The 18,963-nt window shown below is 41.2% G+C and overlaps 1 protein-coding gene across 2 annotated transcripts in view; it reads left to right on the plus strand.

Moving 5' to 3' along the window:
• The first annotated feature begins 1,311 nt into the window (after positions 1–1,311).
• The window catches only part of apba2b (amyloid beta (A4) precursor protein-binding, family A, member 2b), a 96,010-nt gene continuing 78,358 nt past the window's right edge, over positions 1,312–18,963 (plus strand). For both annotated transcript variants that reach the window (XM_050048069.1, XM_050048085.1), the window contains exon 1: positions 1,312–1,433. The gene's annotated coding sequence lies outside the window, so the exon portion shown is untranslated. The remainder of the gene's footprint in view (positions 1,434–18,963) is intronic.

The following is an 18,963-nucleotide window of genomic DNA, read 5'->3' on the forward strand; positions in this document are numbered from 1 at the left end:
GTGCGCCGCGACCGGCTTGAGGCAGAGCAGGCTCACGGCTTATGTGTTTGCCACTTTCTTTTTCATTTTAACCCACACCATGATCTTTTCCTAACCCTAACCCTAACCAAGTGGTTTTTGTGCCTAAACCTAACCAGACCTTAACCACAGGGCATCATGATGATTTCGGAACGGACTTCGGAACAATGAGTTTAATATGGTCGGAACAATGGTATGTCGAACCAATGGGCAGTTCCCCAAATCTTTATTATGCAACATAGGTTCACACAGTGAGTTATAAAGAGTGCGCAGATGTGCGTAATAGTCGCGCGTAATGACAGCTTGTCACTGGTGAAACACAATAAACTGCACGTCTTCTTTCATGTTTGTCTCATGACAGATGGAGCTGACAGACAGACAGACAGACAGGTGGAGCAAGCGGCAAATTGGTATGAAAGCTGGTTCAGGGCATATTCGTCCATTTATGAATAAATATGGAGTGGAAACGCTCATGCATGTGCACCAAGTTCCTGTGTTGACATCCTGTCGCTAGGCTACATCTTCTTCTTCTTCTTCTTTTCCTTCTTCTTCTACTGTTTAATGGGGACCCGTGGGACCCGGCGGGACCCAATCCCAATGCAGCCCTCTATGTCAGAGTACAAAAGGTACCCGGGCCATGGCCCCCCTGGCCCCCCTGGTTCTGCGGTCTGTGGCTTAAAGTGTTCCTCACTGAACTTCAGATTGTAAATGGTTTATTTCTTTAATAGCTTCCAACTGAGTGGGAAATGATGAAAAAAGTCACATGTAATGAAAGTGAGTAGTCGACTGTCAGAATGTGGAAGAACTTTGAACATATTTTTCTGAGGATGTAGTGGGTTCATTGTTTGATTTGTAAATGAATGAACGATTTTACTTTACTTTACACTAAAAAAAGGGGAAAATTTTAAGGTGTTGTTATATATAGGTTATTGTGTAATGGTTTTACTGGTCTGGCCCACCTGAGATCTAAGTGGGCTGCGTGGCCCCTTAACTAAATGAGTTTGACACCCCTGTGTGAGGTTATAATGTCAAGTGAGTGCAGCAAACAACAAAATGCACAACAGCACTGTTTTAATATCGACTTTGTTTTTTTATTTGTTAATACAGCCGATGGGACTCTGTCATATTTCCCATCACGTTAGTGGCCGAGTAACGGATTACTCTTTGTCTACTAACGGTCGAGCTCGTGCTGCTCGGGTGGGGTAGCTGGCTCTCGTGCAGGCGGTGTATTCACCGACCAGACAACTGCAGTGGGCTCGTTTTATCTTATGCTCGTTCCGGGGCGCCGCTGTCAGGCACTGTGCACCGTACGCTTTCTGTCGGTGAGACACACACTGAGTGATGCGCGACCAGCCAGCACCATCCCTCACAAATCCCAAACGGAGGTGACTTGATCAGCATATGACATTCTCCAGGTAAGACGTTATTTAAATGAATAAACATCGATGCTCCGTCAGGGAGGCTGTAGTAGTAATCTTCCTCCAAGGCATCCAGGAGGAGCGGTGGATGGATGCTGATCTGCCTCAGCCTGTGGATGTGTCCTCAGCATCAGTGTTAACAACAGGGCGGTGAGCTTTCACGGTTCCTTGTTTTAAAAGTCAGGCGTATAATTCAGGGAATATGTATATCTGGGGCCACTCAAGTTTAAATACTGGAGGTGTTTGCGCGTCTGTTCGCACCTAACGCTACAGTTATGGGTGATTCATCCATGCGCAGCCCAGTCTACGCCTAAAATGATCGATTGTAGTTATATTGCTATAGGCCTTTAGTGTCTCATGAGATGCGGAAGGTCATTAATTTTTAGATGTCCTTAATGGTCCAATTCCTTTCCTGCATCATTTTATTAAACGGCACCCCAGGCATGTGCAGGCTACTCTGACTTCTCTTTGTGGAAATGGCAAATCCAACCCTGATATCCGCTCATATTTCTTAATATACACCCTACTACTCCACACTTGGCTTACACTTAAAGTGCTCCAGTTCCTCCCATCCTTGCTGCTCAAAGTTGAAAACAGTGTGAGGTAGAGTACACTGCTGCGTCTCCTCCTGCACTCCTGCATCTAATACAAGTTGTTTAAGAGCTAAATGCATAATGCTTGTAGGTATTTTGGGTGTTTGGTGGAGGACTTGTGTATCCTTAAGTGCCTGCTGTGTACCACTCTGTGCCAGTCCTGGCCACAGGGGAGGGCATTGCTGACAGGCGTAGTGTCTGGCTGTTCATTGTTCAGAGGGAGCAGGGGACAGGCTCGCAATGTCTGCTTTGCAATTTTATGTCCTTAGCTTTCTGTCCTCACCCAGGCGTGCAGAATGCATTTCAGCAGCCATCGTCCACTTTTGTGATAACTTCGGGCTGTCTGATGTTTACAGGACAAGCCCTGTTGGTTTCTAACACAACAGCAACGTTGTCCCAGGAGTTGAAGGCACAGTGGAATATACCACACAGTACAAGCTGCATTAGGTGCAAGCCTTATAGGTTTTACTTTAAGACTTCCATTCAGTACTTGACTGTATTTCAAATGATTCAATGTGATAAAAATTCTATTCCATTAAAATGAAATTGGAGGTGAACATTTGGATAGTAGGTTGCTGAGATTGTGGTGGAGAACCTCTGTGATTAAAAACATTTGAAATCACAAACCATGTAGCTAAGGAAAAAGACACAATCACTCACATCTTATCTTTCATAACTGATTTACTTATCTGAATATGTGTGTAATGACTAGATGCTTCATGACAACAAGAGGAAAGCTGATAAAATGTGTAAAAAATGTCCGTTAAAGTGATGCAAACAAAGAAGTTAACAGTGGTACGGAATAAAGATGGAAAAAGGGGGTGTGAGGCGTAGAGAACAATGGCTGTGCTGCAGCTGAGGAAGAGGGTGATGACCGCTGTTGTAAAGTAGAGTAATGCATGGCTATTAGAAAAAGTGAGGGGCCCCTGGAGAGCCATGGTAGAAACCTACAAGGCCTTGGAGGAGGCATGCAGCATATTGACTCGTGATGTTGAAAGTGGGAATGCAAAGTTTTCATTTTCCATCTTTTTCCTCGAGGTCTGAGCTCACCGGTTCCCCTGCTTTGTTTCCACATCTCCGTATAGCCTGGGATAGTTGTCTGTGTTGCACCTGCACTGAAGGACAAACAGCCTCCCTGCAGCCTGCTGGGATCGTATTCATGCTGCAACCAGAGGATACTAAATTGGACTCTGGGGGAGGAGAGAGAATAGGGCAACAGCTTCCAGCCTTGCTGCACAAATTATGAAAGATAATAACTATTTGGAAATGTGTGATGAAGTTATTAGCCAACAAGACAATTAATCTAAAAGCAGTTGTTATGAGGCTCGGCTACATGAAAATATTCCTTTAGCCACCCCAGCGTCATGGATGGCAGTGCCACAGGGAAATCGGTTATTATTATATAATATGTATAATATCTTCTTAAAAGCTTTGCTCTCTAAGCTATGGATTTCACATACCAAAGATTTACGTTCTCTGTTCATAGCATTGATGTGGGCGGAGGTACAGTAACAGTCTATTGTGCCCTTTGGCAAAAACAAAATATTCCATGATAATAAAACCTATAGACAAGGTTACAGGGTGGGTGTTGATTTTTGTGTTGCATAAAACTGTTGGAAATCCAAAAAGGCAATTGAAACGATGATTTATGAAGAGGCTTTTGTGAGATAAGTGGTGCTGCAGCATTGTTACAGACAACTGTATTGCTGTAGAAAAGCTTTGTGCAAGCAATTTAGCCAGCAAATTCCTGTTGGAGCTTGAAGAGGACGGGCCGTGAACCATACTGCTGCTCTGTGTTAACTAGCAAACAGAGACATGCTGGGGAATTACAGATGAGGGGGGTAGGCATAAATAACACCTAGCGCTTGTTGTAGGTTAATCTGCTGGAAATTAATTTAGGTGAACATAATTTTTAACTGGAACTGACCACGTTATGCTGTTTTGATTTCTGGGTACTGTAGAGATGCATCTGATGGATGTTTTTCTTATTTTTTACTGTATCAAGTATGAGCAAATTGCCGAAAAAAGCCTATCGTCATTTCTCAGAGCCCAAGACTATTGTTAAAATGCTTTTTAATCACACAAACACTCAAAAATCCAAAGATGTTTAATTACAGTCATATAAGAAAGAAAAGAAACAGCAAATCCTCACATTTAAAATGCAGAAACCAGCCATCAAAATTGTTTTCCATCAATATTCTGTCGCTGAACATCGACTCATTGCTTCAGCACTATTTTAGACTGTAGAGTCGGTATCTACAAACGTAACTAACTGTCTCCATTAGGTGGAAATCAGTGCATCAATATTTAAATATATGATGTCATCAGGCAACATTTCTCACTTGGTCTCACGTGCCAGCAGACCCATATACGGTTGTTTTTATGTGAGCGTAGGGTGCATAGCAATAAATCAGAAAATACTCCTCTGTTCCAGTAAGACCACTATGGCTGCTGTCATATTGTCCCATGAGTTGCTCCATTATTCACCGTCTGTGGAGGATTTATCTCCAGATGACATCATCACTACAGTCAGCCTCTCTGCTGCTCAGCTTCACACGCTATGCAGCCTGAGCTGTGCAATATTAGAGAAATCTGATACATATGAATCACATAAATGATTTCTAACTGAGTGGTCATGTGTCTGACTCACTTTCATTTCATGTGCATTTCCTTCTCATACAAAGGTGTCATATTCCCATACAGGATTCTCCCCCAGACATCTGATCACCCTGTCTTTGTTGGCTCAGATCTAGATCCAGATGCAGATAGAAAGAAATATTAATATTTTCTACTTTTATGATACACAGTTTTAGAGATTGTGCAGCCTTGGCAGCAGCGCAGCATGTGCTGTTTAAGTGCTTTGTCGCTTTATGTTGCAGTCAGCCATGTCAAGCTTAATTCAGAGGCAAAAACTTTGTTACGGCCAGCTGAAGTGGTCAATAGCGAGGAAGAATTAAAAGCTGACAGAAGCATTCCAGCTCTCCATGCGCTGATTGGAAAAATGCTGAACGTTTCTATCCCGACTGGTTGTGTTTCATAAAGTAATCTGAAATAGCACTGTAACCTAATAGATCGACAGAGTGTGTACTTTGGTTCCTCATCTTCCCCCCTGCACTGCTTTGCTGGCTTTTCTATTTGCACTGTAAGGACTTTAATGTTTTTGGTTTCCAGCTTGGCCAGGAGCTGTTTTGCTTTTACTTTTTCTTCAGGGTTCAGAGACTAATCATGGTTCACTGTTCGTCACGAGAAGGCATAGTTTTCTGGTTCGCACGTGGGCTTGATTACAGCATCAAAACTTAGTCAGAGCTGCAGGGATAACTGACTCACTATCACATTTCAGATGATGATGTTGCTCCTTAGAAATATCCACATTATGTATTCGGCATTTATCCACAAAGTTGACCTTTTGTATTCAAATCTGTATCCAGTGATCATGGCACATAGGGATGGGTATTGTTTAAAGTCACGATACCAGTGCTGATACCAGTACCTTTGGAATGATACGAATACCAGTAGAGCACTTCATTCAATACCCATGATGTGAATTGAATGGTGTGTTTGCTTTAGAGATTTTGCTGAATTTAGGTTGTGACATCTAGTGATTGAAGACACTGAAGCTGCTGGGTGTTAGCTTCGCACAGGGGGTGGTTGTGAGAGTTCGCCCTGCTACACACACACAGTGACAGGGCTAACTGTTAGCATCACACTTTTCATCTCTGGGTTTAATGACAGAGTCAAGCCGTTTTGATGTTGAAGGTTCGTTGGGATTATTTAACGGCATGACGTTGGATGTTAGCTGCTGCTGCTGCAGCTGTGTAGCTCATGCTTACCGGGCAGATGTTGAGCTGACCATCACTGGGACGTTAGCAACTCTGGAGATGGCTGTAAGAGAAAGTCTGCTGAGCCGGCAAGGAGAGGACGCTCCAGGATCAGACCCTTGGTGCAAAAAGGATCGAATGCAGGTATTGTTTGACTGGAGATGTCTTGATACTACTTGGTACCAAGTTATTTCAGTCGATACCTTAAAGGTATCAAGTACCGATACCCAGCTCTGATGCCACAATATATGAATGTGATGCTGGATTGAATCATATTTTTGTAAGCTTTAGCAATCTGACAAAGATACTGCTTTTTAAAGTTGTGTCTCTAAGTGACATCTAATGGACTGCCATGTTATAACCACACAAAAGGCCAGACTCTACAATATTTACAGTCAGTTGTCTGTAAATAAAGCATGAAAATCCTGAAGGAGTTGGGTCAGCCCTTGTTGTCCAGCTTTTGACATTGTTCTAGTATCACACACATGAATATGACAGCCATATCAGTGTTACTCAAGTTGTTTTGACAGCACTGTCTTATTCGATTTCAGTTTTTCCTTGAAAGTGTGATCTGTGTTTCTGCCTCTGTCATGCTTTCTTCTGAAACCACACTAGACTGCTTTGATTCTGAGACAGAGCTATCACCTATAGCTTTCATCCACTGGTTACTATCGATCTGAAGTGGCTTGATCGCTCTTTGAGAGGCTAAGCGTTATTCTTGCTGACCCTTGGCCCAGGGCATATTGTGCTACTATTGCGCTGCACTACCAGGGAAAGGAAACATGCAGGAATCAAGGTCACACTCTGTGTCAGGCATGGTGAAGGAGGCACCGTTTCAAAGTTTGTCATTTCATTGTTTGTGACAGTTCTCAGAATGGGAGTCTTTGAACTGATGCTTCAACTGGTGTAAAGAGTGCAAAGTCACTTTTAACATACTTTCTTTTCAAAGAAAAAGGAAAAGATTATCTCCTCTGTGTGGGTGATGAAGCTGCAGGATAACTTCCACAGAAGCTGCCTTCGCTATGCCGTGTTATTTTTCTTTCGATATTCCCCTCTCATTGTCCGTAACGACTCTCCGCCCTGCTCCTCTGGTCCTGCTGTAAAATCCATTAAAGTTTGAGAAGTCATTCCTAGAATTCATCAAACACTTGTCTTAACTCCCTCGACACTCTCCAACACATCAACGACCTGCACCTTCAAGTAATCAATATCGAAGCAGCGACGAGTTAAGGCATGAAGAGGTCTGGGAGAGATGTTGCAGACCAGCAGGATGTGTCGTTTACACTTTACCGAGTGTTCAAAAAGACACAATGCTGTGACGGCCAAGGTCACATTGCCTCTAGCTAGATGTCCTTAAAACACACAGGTAGTGTACTAAATCTCTCCTGACTGTCCTCCTAAATAAACATAGTAATATCGTCACTGCGGCCATAAATACCCCATTGTTTGTACACACGCAGTACGTTGCACAATCAAAACTCTTTTTATAGGTGCTCTTTTTTGTGACTGCTGCTGGTGACAGAAATGGGATGCAAAAATATATCAAACTTGACACCTTTGTCTTCTCAGAAATCTTTTTTTTTTTTTCATCAAAGGGAATAAAATTCAGAGTAATCCTTTAAAAAAGACAGTTGCTTCAATATTAGTAATGTGTAAGCATGCCTTTGCAAGCAGGAACTACTGAAGGTTCATTCCCAGCTGTTGCCTTATATAATATTTTTGTTGTTATCTGCTTAAGCATGATGATAAAATGCACCTTGAATATTTACCTGCATATTTATACATCACCATGTTTCCCACACTGTGACCTGCTTTGCTGAGCAGTGGCTTTGTCCAGTTATATTGTGTCTAAAGTGACCTGCTGAGGCACACAGGGAATTAAGGCATATAAAATATGTTGATTAAGATAAATGCCACTAGCACACATCTTTTAAGCTGTACTTTTTATCCACTTTGCAGCCCCCCATTTTACCTCTATTATAAACCAGCTACATAATATACTGTTTAAATGTTTGGAATTGTCTGCCACAAAAGCTTGATTGGCTGTGGTCAGATGGCTGAGAGGACCACTCCACGTTATGAAGGGTCTTTCTTGCTTTTAGGATGTAGAAAGACCTTTTTACAAATAAATGTTATTTTGCATGAAGAGTTTTGTACATGGAGAGCAAAACGCTGTACAATGGTTCAACCAGACTGACAGCTGAAAGGGCAAAATGAGACAAAGGTACCTGTTAAACACGAATAGAGTAAGTAGAAGCTCAGCACGGTAATGCCTGTAAAGAGCTGGTAATAACAGGTGTGTTGCGTCAGCAAAGCTATTCTTTGAACTTAACAGCAGAAACAAGTTAGTCAAGGGTAAGCACTATTGAAACTAGATCACAGTTTAAACCTTTTCAATCTGACCACTAGTCTGTAGAGATTCCAAAGAAGAATGGGCTACTAAAATATTTAGAGCCCAACATGCGTGTTTGTGTGTGTATTAAAGAGAGAAGGAGAGCCGATGATGATCAGAGCCGTTAGTCATGCCTCGTTTCCACTTACGTATGTGACTGGTGTCTGTAGATCTGTAAATATACAGATGACACCTCTAATGTCTAACGCAAGGAAGTGCATTGCTTCACAGATGGATAGAAATCTGATAGAAACTACCTGTAGTCATGGGGGAGAGGGTAGTTTTGTCCGTTTATGCCATCCAGTAGTTTCAAATATGCGCTTGGAACATTACCATGACAAAAATGGGCCAATATTGCAGGGCAACAAAAAAATTAAGATGTCAGCCTGTCAGACACAAAGCATGTTTTGTGAAATATTTAATTAAAAAGACATATGAATGGCTGAACGAGCCGTAATGACAATCTTACTGTATATAACGTATAACCATATTTTAGCAGAATAACATTACTCAGATTCACAATGTGTTAAAACTAGATATACAAGTCATTTTTAATCAGACAAACTCACTTGATGATCAACATAGGCAACTGAATTTAGCAGCTTGTTAGCTAAGCTAGCACACTGTCACACAGTCTCTCCGAAATCCACCACAAAAGTTCAATTTTTGAAGTTTAACCTTTTTGATATCCGATGTACCTGTGAAACTTCGCCTTCCCGTAATATTTCGGTACATTCAAGAAATGTAACTTTTTTGGTAGATTTCAGAGAGACCATATGACGGCGTGCTAGCTTAGCTAACAGACTGCCAACTAGCTAACAGGCTATTTTCTTCAATTTAGTCGCCTGTGTTGATTTTCAAGTAAGTTTGTATGATTAAAAAGAATCTAGTTTTAACACATTGTGAATCTGAGTAATGTTATTCCACTAAAATATGATTATACAGTACATTATATACATGCAGATTGTCATAACGACTTGTTCAGCTGTCCATACATCTTGCAGGCCAACATCTTCACTTATATGTTGCCATGCAATTTTGGTTCTGTTTGTGTCCCATTAATGTTCTAAGCGCATATTCCAAACTACTGTTCGACGAAAAATTGACAAAATTAGGCTTTCCCCCATGGCTACAGGTCATTTCTATCAGGTTTCTATCCATCGGTAAAGGAATGCACTTCCTTGCGTTGGACACTAGAGGCATCATCTGTATATTTATCGATCTACAGACACCAGTAAGCGGAAACGAAGCCTCAGTCTCACATGCCGATACAAAAAACCTCCAGTTTTCCTCTGGGTATAATACTAACAGTACGTTTACCGGACTAGTATTTCTAGTGCAGACTAGCGAGGGTGGTGACATTTATTCAACTAGTGGACTAATCACAACAATACTGCCCTGACATGCAACACTGACAGAATATTGACTGAATGGAAGATTTAATTATTTAATTCTTCTTCTTTTTGGGGCCAAAACTACCATTTTTAAGATAGCTATTACTAAAGGAAAAAAGAAAAACATCAGTATAACAGGTTATTCCAAACTTTTGAACAGTAGTGTATTTCATTATGTCAACATGGAAATATGGAGTGGTACTTCACGGTATTACACGAAGAACGTGTTCCTTCATGCTATTCTCTACTTGAATTTATGAATAATGAGTCTGTGAATATTATAGTTGAAACTGCAGATCATTTTTTCCAAGTGCAGTGGTGTCCCCTAGAATCAATGAGGTGATGCGTACACATCATTTCACCTCTCTTTATGGCATTAGCATGTAAATGAGTCGAAATCAGTTTCACACTCTGTGACTAAATCAGGTCACATTGGGAGGAAAGCAAAATGGCTAAGAAAGAAAGAAAGTGAGAGAAAGAAAGAGCAAAAGAAGCCCTTCTCCCACAGTGCTTGGTGAAAGAGAAACCCATTCATAGCTGCATTAATCATGGGTAGCACCAAAGAATCGCTCTGAGGCGACACCCAGAGAGAGACGGAGAGGGAGAGAGAGAGAAGCATTGAAACAGCATTATTCGTTAACTGATTCTGCCTGAATCAGTCTGCTTTCCCTTCACACTTCTGTCCTCTGTGATCTGGCTCAGTATAATTTAAACATCTGACTGTAGTTAGGTTCAGCTTTGAACATTTGTAGGTAACTAAAGTTATAAATGACTACAGTTCAAATGTTAGGTTGATATCTGTGATGACATTTAGTTGGCTGTGAAAGTACCTACAGTTCCGTAACAAGATGAATAGCATCAGATATGACATGTTAATTAAATATGCCACTGTCCTCTCTTTAGAGTGGAGTTTATTGTCTGATAACATCATCTGGTTTATTTCCTCAGACTGTAGAAAGCCCCTTCCAGACTAACTGTCTCTACAGGCTGAGTAACACTCCTCGTAACAAATAAACAAATCAGTACATGTAGAAATTGTGGAGTGTCCCTTTTAGAGCAAGAGCAAGAAAAGATAAAAGATTCAATAAAAGAATACTGAGCTTCATAGCTTACCGTATCTTGACTTTTTCATCAGTATGGATCGAGCTCCAAAATGGAGCCCAACCCTAATATTTATCTATGACTTTAGTGCTACAAGACAACAGGGCGCAGGAACATGAAAAATATAAACCATAAAGCTGCAAGCAGCAGTCCAGGGCACCGAGCCAGAATGTATCTACCAAAATAGATCTTATAGATACAGAGAGGACATGCCAGTACTGAGAGGGCAAGCTGCAGGAGGTGTGCCAGGTGTTGTTGACATGAACATGACGCCCATAGATGCACACTTTTGCATTTATAGCAACATGTTATAGAGAGTCTGAAGTACAATCACAGGATCTTAATGTGTTTTTCACATCGGCCTCCTGTCACCCAACAGCCATTTCTGTGCTCACTAACGACCACAAAACTGCTCAGAACAGACCGAGCAGGCTTTAGTCCTTTCAGTGACACGTTTACCCTTGATCCTTACAGTTTAATTTTACAGTCATTTTAATCAATGGTGCATGTTGTAGTTTGCCTGTAAAAGTGTTTTCAAAGCTGCACTGTATTTGTGCTGTATTAGATGTGTACTTTGTTAGAGTTCCCAGCATGTATTTTGCAAACTTGTAATGTCAGTGTTCATGAACATATTTGTATCCACTTCACAGGAAGCATAAGGTAGATGTCAACATTTGTCATGTTAGACAAGGTTCAGTCTTCCTCCAGAGTTTACCTTTTTATGTTGTAACATTTTGAGATTTATGCAAACAAAAGAGAAAGATGTAGGTATTTGATATGTATATGATCTCATTAGAAAACCTGGAGTTTCAGAGGAGCTAGCCTTTGCAAATGGTTGGTATGTTAGTTTATAAGGATATGTGTGTACTGTACGTGGGTTACTGCTAGTGTATTCATGCATGACCTTAATATACCCATTTCACCAGCCCTCCTGCTGCGTTGTGAGTCATAACAGGACCCCTCTCCCTCAGTATGCTGTCACTTATGTCATTACTTGAGCCTGAGATGCATTCACCAAGCCTGCTCATTAGCTACCGCATTTGTTTGAGGAGCAGCATGACATTAGCATTTAGATGTACAGAGAGCCTCACCTGCTGCTGTCATTGATGGGATGCGCAGACAAATTCACATCTGGCGAATTTCTCCTCTCAACAGTGAGGGATTGCTGCTATTCAAAGAAACAATGTTGTCTATAGGTCCAGAGGTAAATGTATTTCCATATACAATGCGGGGTGCTGTTGTTATTCAAGCATGGCGAATGTAAATCAGGCAGAAACTTGAATTGTTTCGGAGCAGCAGCCTCCGGGCCATTATTTCTATAGCCAGACATGTTTGTTGATTGACAGCACAGATGATTGTTTATCATTTGTGTGATAAAGCTGATGGAGAGCAAGCAGATGGTTGTTTTATTGACAGTGTGAGAGTTGCTCAGGGAGGAGCAGGGAGAGAGGGGAACACACAGATGGAAATATAAAAGGGTATCACGAAGAAAACAGCGGGGCTGCCCCCTGAAAGTTGAAGATTCAAATCATCAGTCAACTGAGATTCTTGAGCACTTTTTATTTTGATTGTCAGTCAGTGTGCAGTGTACCTCTGGGGCTCTTTCGGTCCCCAGATTTAGCTGCAGAGTGACTAACTTGGCTTGTTCATTATATTACCCTGTTCAAACTCTCAAAATCTGTATGGAGAAAAAAGAGTGGATAGCTGAATATCTGTATTGAATAGCTAAATCTAATTTGACTGACATAATACTCATTTGGGCACAGCCCTACAAAAACATTTAATTCAATAACGTTTTCCGTAAACCATAGGGGCTCATATATTTTGATGATTTTCAGCACACTTGATCCTCAGTGATTCTCAGTGAGATCAGCACCACTAGCAACCCAGTCACTTTAAAAAGTGTTGATTGATTTTAATGTTGATATAAAAAATATGGTATATGCTTGATACTGCGTATGGCCCCAATCACACAGAAGGCGTTTGAGCAGCTGGTGGCGGCCTTTTGTAATTGTTTTAAATGAGAATGAAGCTTTTTGCACAGGTTTTTTGCATTGTGACACGCCTCACGTTTCTGTGCTCTGGGTGCCTGGCATTTTTGCTGGAGCGCTCTAGACTCCTCCAACTGAAAAAACTTCAACTCAAAGCGGAAAAGCGCCCTACGTCATCTCTTTTCCCCTTGTCCAATCGATTTGAGAGGCGGGCCTTCTGTGGTGGTCATGACAACAGGTTTACAGTTGGTAAACAATAGAGGAGAAACTGATGGTAGCTGTTGCTGGATACCCAGAGCTATACGGCCCAACGATAGACAGCAGGTTGTCAAACTGCCCCTGAGTCATCTTAAAATATGCCTGGAAACAGCCATCATGGAGGCAAAGCTCCAGGACCAACTGGTGGTTCTCCCTGTGATCCACCCTCTTTATTAGGGTCTCATGTGCCCACACAGATCTCTGTTTCCCTGTGCCCAACAAATTGTTTACTGACAGCCTCTCACCCTCAACCAGAGCTACAGCAGGGACCCTCTGCCTCAACATTTTAGGAACTAGATACTTATTGCTGTGAAAAATAAATACATACATAATGATAGATTCATTCCATGGGAAGGTTAGTGTAAGGATGTGATGGGGTGGTTGCCTGGAAACCATAAAAAGGTGCAGCAAGAGTTTTTTTTCACTAGTGGCATTCAATTTTTTAAGAAAGGCGGTTCGGTGCACCTCACATTTTGCAATCTGCAAAACACTTTCTGTGTAGTATCGCTCACCAGACCTTTCTCAAGAAAAGAAAGGTCTGGCTGGGCCGACTCTCACTGTGAGATTGGAGAAAAAAACGCCCCGGCTGCTTGTACTTCTTTCAACCAATCACAATCGTTCTGGGCGGTGCCACAGCAACGGTGCGCTTGCAAAAATATTGCCGGGGGGAAACAGGTTTTGGTGTAACACGCCCACAAAAATATCACCTACAGGACGCAAACCATGGCAGAAAAATGGCTACATCCCCGCAAGATCAAACACCGCAAAAGTTAGTAAAGGACGTGTTGAAAACGGTTGAAAACTGCTACACAACCGGAGGTGGTAGGGCGGGACTTCAGCGGGTGGCTCGTTCCGCCCCATGAGAGGCTGATCTCTGCAGCAAACTTCCGCCCACTCAGACTACTTTCTGTGTGATCGGGGCCTAAGAGTGCCTTAAACCTAAATCTTGATGAACGATACACATAGATTTTGACCCTGTAGATTAGAGTTTCACAGCAAGGATCAGTAAAAATTTGTCGTAGATGCATTCAGCATCAGAAGTTATTTGTTTGTTTGTGTTGCAATGCAAAGTTTCAATTGTGCAGTTTTGATTATAGAAAACAAGTGACGCACACTGTGGCTCCATATGCATATCTTATATTTTGATGACGTTGCGGCCTTTGTGCCTTCTTCAACATCAACAATCATATTGAGACACAGCTACACTGACCTGTTATATAGGCCACACCTTTGTCACACAGCTGCTAACGATTAGATGATCATGCTTCACCTTTAGGCTGAGCAAATCACACAGTCACATACACACAGTGACACCCGCTGACAGTGGTTAGATCATCATGCCACACCATTAGGTAGAGCAAGACCCTCAGCAAATCATGACCTTTAAACCAAACAGTGTCAGAAGCTACAGCCAATCACAAGTCATCAAAACAAGTGACAACAGCCACTGCATATCCTATCACATTTCAGTTTAACATACATTTTTCATACACATACATATTCAAAAATGTTACAATACAGAAGTATTAAGTGAATTACTAATAGAGAGATAGCAAAAGTTAAGTCATCAGCTCTAAATGAACATCATGAACAACTTGAACTATATATCCACTGATATATTTAACCCATGGAGACAGGGTTCTCAGACGGTGGATCAATAGTGTTCTCTCCTGGAAAGTAACACATCCAAATTACCTGCTCTTGGTGGGAGGGTTACCTTCTAAATCCTAATATATCTCAGAGAGGAAACAGGGTGATTAAATTCAACAAAATGTGCTGCTACTGGATTCTTCATGTTTTAACATCTAATTGTACTTCTATGTTAAGCAATACCAGTTTTCAGTACTCAACTGGTCTTTCAGCATACGACTTACCACAAGGGCAAGTATTCAAGTAAATAACAGATTTAGTGGACCATGTGGTAATTCATTTTACAGGGATCTCTTTACCTGTATGAGGATGTTTGAAACTATTACAATGCTAAGTATAATCACAATGCCGTCACATATATGTGCTAAAATACCTTGAGCTGGTACTGATTGCAGGGAAGGCAAATATAAGTGAACGAGATGGTCTCTTTAATTTTTTTACCTCTTTAATATACCATGAGTGGTTGTACTTTGAATACACAGCTGAGTTCAGAATCAGATTCAAGTATATGCCAGGGTTTTATTATTCCCTTTATCTGTTCTGCACCGTTAGAATACTCAGTTGTAAATATACCATGGTTATTTGATTTCACTGTAGGTTTACGTTTTAAGAGATCCAACCTGGATCTATCTTTTATTTCAGTAGCAGCATGATGTAGGACAGATTTCCTGTATCCTCTTTGTTGAATTTTTTTTTCATTCCCCTCATATTCTTGTCAAAATCATCAGTTTTCTGGCAAATATGCTTTAATATGCAAAAACTCCACACACAAGATTAGATGTTACTGAATGAGTGTGTTGCGTTTGATTGAGTTCCAGTTCAGTTTCTTTAAGACAGATTCAAACATTGAACGACTCCACCTGAATGTGACGGGTGGTTGTTGCAGGTTTCATTGCAACACTGACTTGTGCTTTTAAATTATTGTAGAGCAATGGCATTCAAGTTTCATTTGATCTAACTGCTATGACATCTGGGTGCGCCTCCATAACAAATGACTCTCCGAACCTCGGACAGCACATTAGCATTAACCTTCTGACTGGGGGAAAGATGGTAAGGTTGTGTGAGGATATAGCCAGTCAAGCAGAGACTGATGTGCAGCATCCATCTATGCTGCCATGCTGTTATGTGTTCTGGTGAAGGCTGATGAAAAAATGTAACACCCCAGAAACCTCAGTAACACATCAAAGACCAGACTCAGCAGGTACCTTTTTTATTGCACGGCCAAACCTTCCTCTTTGTTCTGTGGTGCTGTTATATAGGCCATCTTTCTATTGCCATTACTCACCTCATGGGTTACAGTATCAGCAGGAAGGATCATATAACACTTCAGCACTGTCAAAAAGCAGACATTGAGGATGTGCCTTCTATTTGTGGGTCCATTTTGTTGTTTGTTGGTTTGCTATAAGGATACAACGTCAAACATGGATGATGTAACAATATGTGATATTTCAAGGGCAGCGTCAGTGGTGATATATTTTAAGAAATATCTGGGGGTGGAATATTAGGCACTAAAATACTAAGTGCACAGTAGATACACTGGAACTCGCTCAAAAAATCTTTTATATTCCTGTATTTTCCATCAATTTTTTATTAGTCAGTTATTTAATCAATTAATGGAGAGCACCAACTGTATGTATTAATCTTATCTATTACTTTATTGTTGTTAGTAAGTCACTGAAATTTCGTATGTTTCATATGTTGACACGAAAATCAGTACAGGAGCGACAGGTCTGTGTCTAGGTGGCTGTGGTGATTGTCCGAATGAGCGTCTTTATGTGGACGTCAATATCCAATCATTATTAGAGGCCTTTTATTGAGCTTGTGCATATTAACATACAATGTACACAGTGGCTCTGTGCTTTGAAACCCTGAGGAAATACCCAGGGTTTGCTGACTTCATTGTGGCGAGTCGATTTTCCGTTTGGTGAGTAAATCACAGAGAGCTACCCGTCATACTGGTGGCTAAATGTTTGTACCAAAATAGATATGTAATAAAAAAAGGATGATGAGTCTCTACCCCATTTTGGTGTCATTTAGGGACTCACTGCTCTGTGGCTTCTCTGCTGTTGAAGTTTCACAGAAACACACGCACACTACAGATGTGTTTTATGAGTATCTGAATGGTACCACGAGCTGATCGTCTTGAGCACTCCTAGATTTGCGGCACTGTTTACTGTAAGGGACGTCAGCTGATCAAGTAAAATATCACTTGCCGCCAATCTGGTGCTCGCTACAGTGATGCTACTGGATAGCAGTGTATTGTGAGTTGCACCCATATTTATGACGGTAACAAAATAATAACACAGAGGCTGTGTAGTCTGAACAAAGATGGCAAACAGCTTCACTCTTTTCATTCTTACCTTCCAAAGTAAAAACCATAGGCGTACAATGTGTCAATGCTAACCAGATGTAACTTTTTCATATATTGTTGTTGTGAGAAGTTGTTCAATATATTGAAATTGTTTTCCGTCAGATTTCTGTTTGACCTCTTCTCTAAGTTTCTATTGAAGCTAAAACCTTATCATCTCAATGAAATGTATTGAAACAAACGTACATGTGACATGAAAAGGCAATTTATTATTTTAGTTTAGGACGTGCACCTCCCCTGAGATGTAGCTACACTTAGCACGTAGCCAGGCAGACCTCCTGTTTATTTTTTAACTGAAAACTATTTCCCTGAGTGGAAACGTGTTGTTCTCAGCTCTCTCATAAGAGTAGAGGAAGAGCCCGCTAGCTGCTAAGTTATGCAATGGGAAATGCCATAGGCTCATGCTAATAATGTTAGCATGATGTATAAACGTGTCTTGCAAAACACAGTTGTTTTCTCTGTGAACCTTTTAAGTTACAACTGAGCTGAATTTTGTACTGTTGCTTAATGTTGTTGGTATTAAGTCATGTTTTATTTGTGTTTAAGGTGTGTTAGTTTAATCAGTTGAACTTCACTGCATTCCACAGATACTCAACACAATGACATAGAAACCCCACTGCCAACTAGTGTTTTGGTGGTGTAACTGCAGAGTGATCCAGACACCACCGCTCACAACTGTGTAGGGCATTTACAGGCTGTGGCGTACAACTATAAATCAGCCTTTAAAATGTGCACACTGTTCTAGAGGGTACGCATCCACACAAGGTCAAAACAATGCTAAATATTGCTTACATCATCAGTAGTGCTGTCTAATGTTAGTCTGTATTTTAAGAGTTGGTAATCAATTTGGGAGTTATAGCAGGCTCCAATCTACTTGTTTGTTGTGGTAGTAGGCGTAACCTGCTATTTACATTTTGATCAGGGATCGCACCTTCAGGGCTTAGTCTAAATAGCAGAGAGAATCAAAGTGCCACCTGTTTTGTTGTGTTTTACAACACAAACAAACCTAATTACAATAAATAAGAGGTGCTTAAAGCGATATACACAGTTTACATTGTGTAGTAGTGTGCAAATTATAATATCTTTTAACCACAGCTAACAACCCAACAGAAAAAGCACAAGTTTTAGGCTTGCCATGTATTCAGACCTTTCTGTGAGGTACTGTGCATCTCTAGACACATTAACACACAACACTGAACATGTAGTACACCGCATAAAACTAACTGCAGAAACACTGCATCAAAGAGTTTCACGTTGCTTCTAATTTGGGTCCAGGAGGCATTATTAGGTCAGAATAGAGGTTCCACACCTCAGCAATAAGCTAATAAACAGTCGGTTGATTTGGTCGTACATGCTGAAATTGGAGCCGTCTGTGCTGACCTCTCAGCCTGGGATGGGTTGAGGCTTGCTGAGGAATACTAATGAGAGAATTAATAGAGGTGGGTTTGAATTGAATAGACAACGACTTTGAAAATAACGACATGAGTTCTTGTGTCAGTGCACACAACACTACTTTGTCACTCCCCTGTCGTTATGTTCTACACAATATTATGCATCATATCCTTAACTCTAAGAGCATCACTGGAATAATGTTGTGTAGATGTATTCCTCTAAACACTGACTGTTAAACAGCGCTCAGGGTAAAGCTGAAGGTCAGGACATCCTAACTGGACTGTTAGCGGCCAGCGGCCTGTTTATCTCCGCTCTGCCTTAGAGCCCCCTCATTTCATTCTGTGCTCCATCTTTACGTGCCTCAGGTCTGTAATTCAGAAAAGAGAGCTTAGTTATTGCTCTGGGACAGGAGGTCACGACAGCATGGCAGTGAGCAACCTTGTAAAAATGTTGACGGGGTGTAAAATACCATGGAACAGCTTATGCAAGGATTTTGAGTGAACAGGGTACTGTAAGCTTTACCTGCCATGACATGGGAGTGAGGGATGGACATCAGTGTGGATAGATTTC

Source organism: Epinephelus moara, chromosome 1 (assembly GCF_006386435.1).
Source record: "Epinephelus moara isolate mb chromosome 1, YSFRI_EMoa_1.0, whole genome shotgun sequence".
In the NCBI taxonomy this organism is placed as follows: domain Eukaryota; kingdom Metazoa; phylum Chordata; class Actinopteri; order Perciformes; family Serranidae; genus Epinephelus; species Epinephelus moara.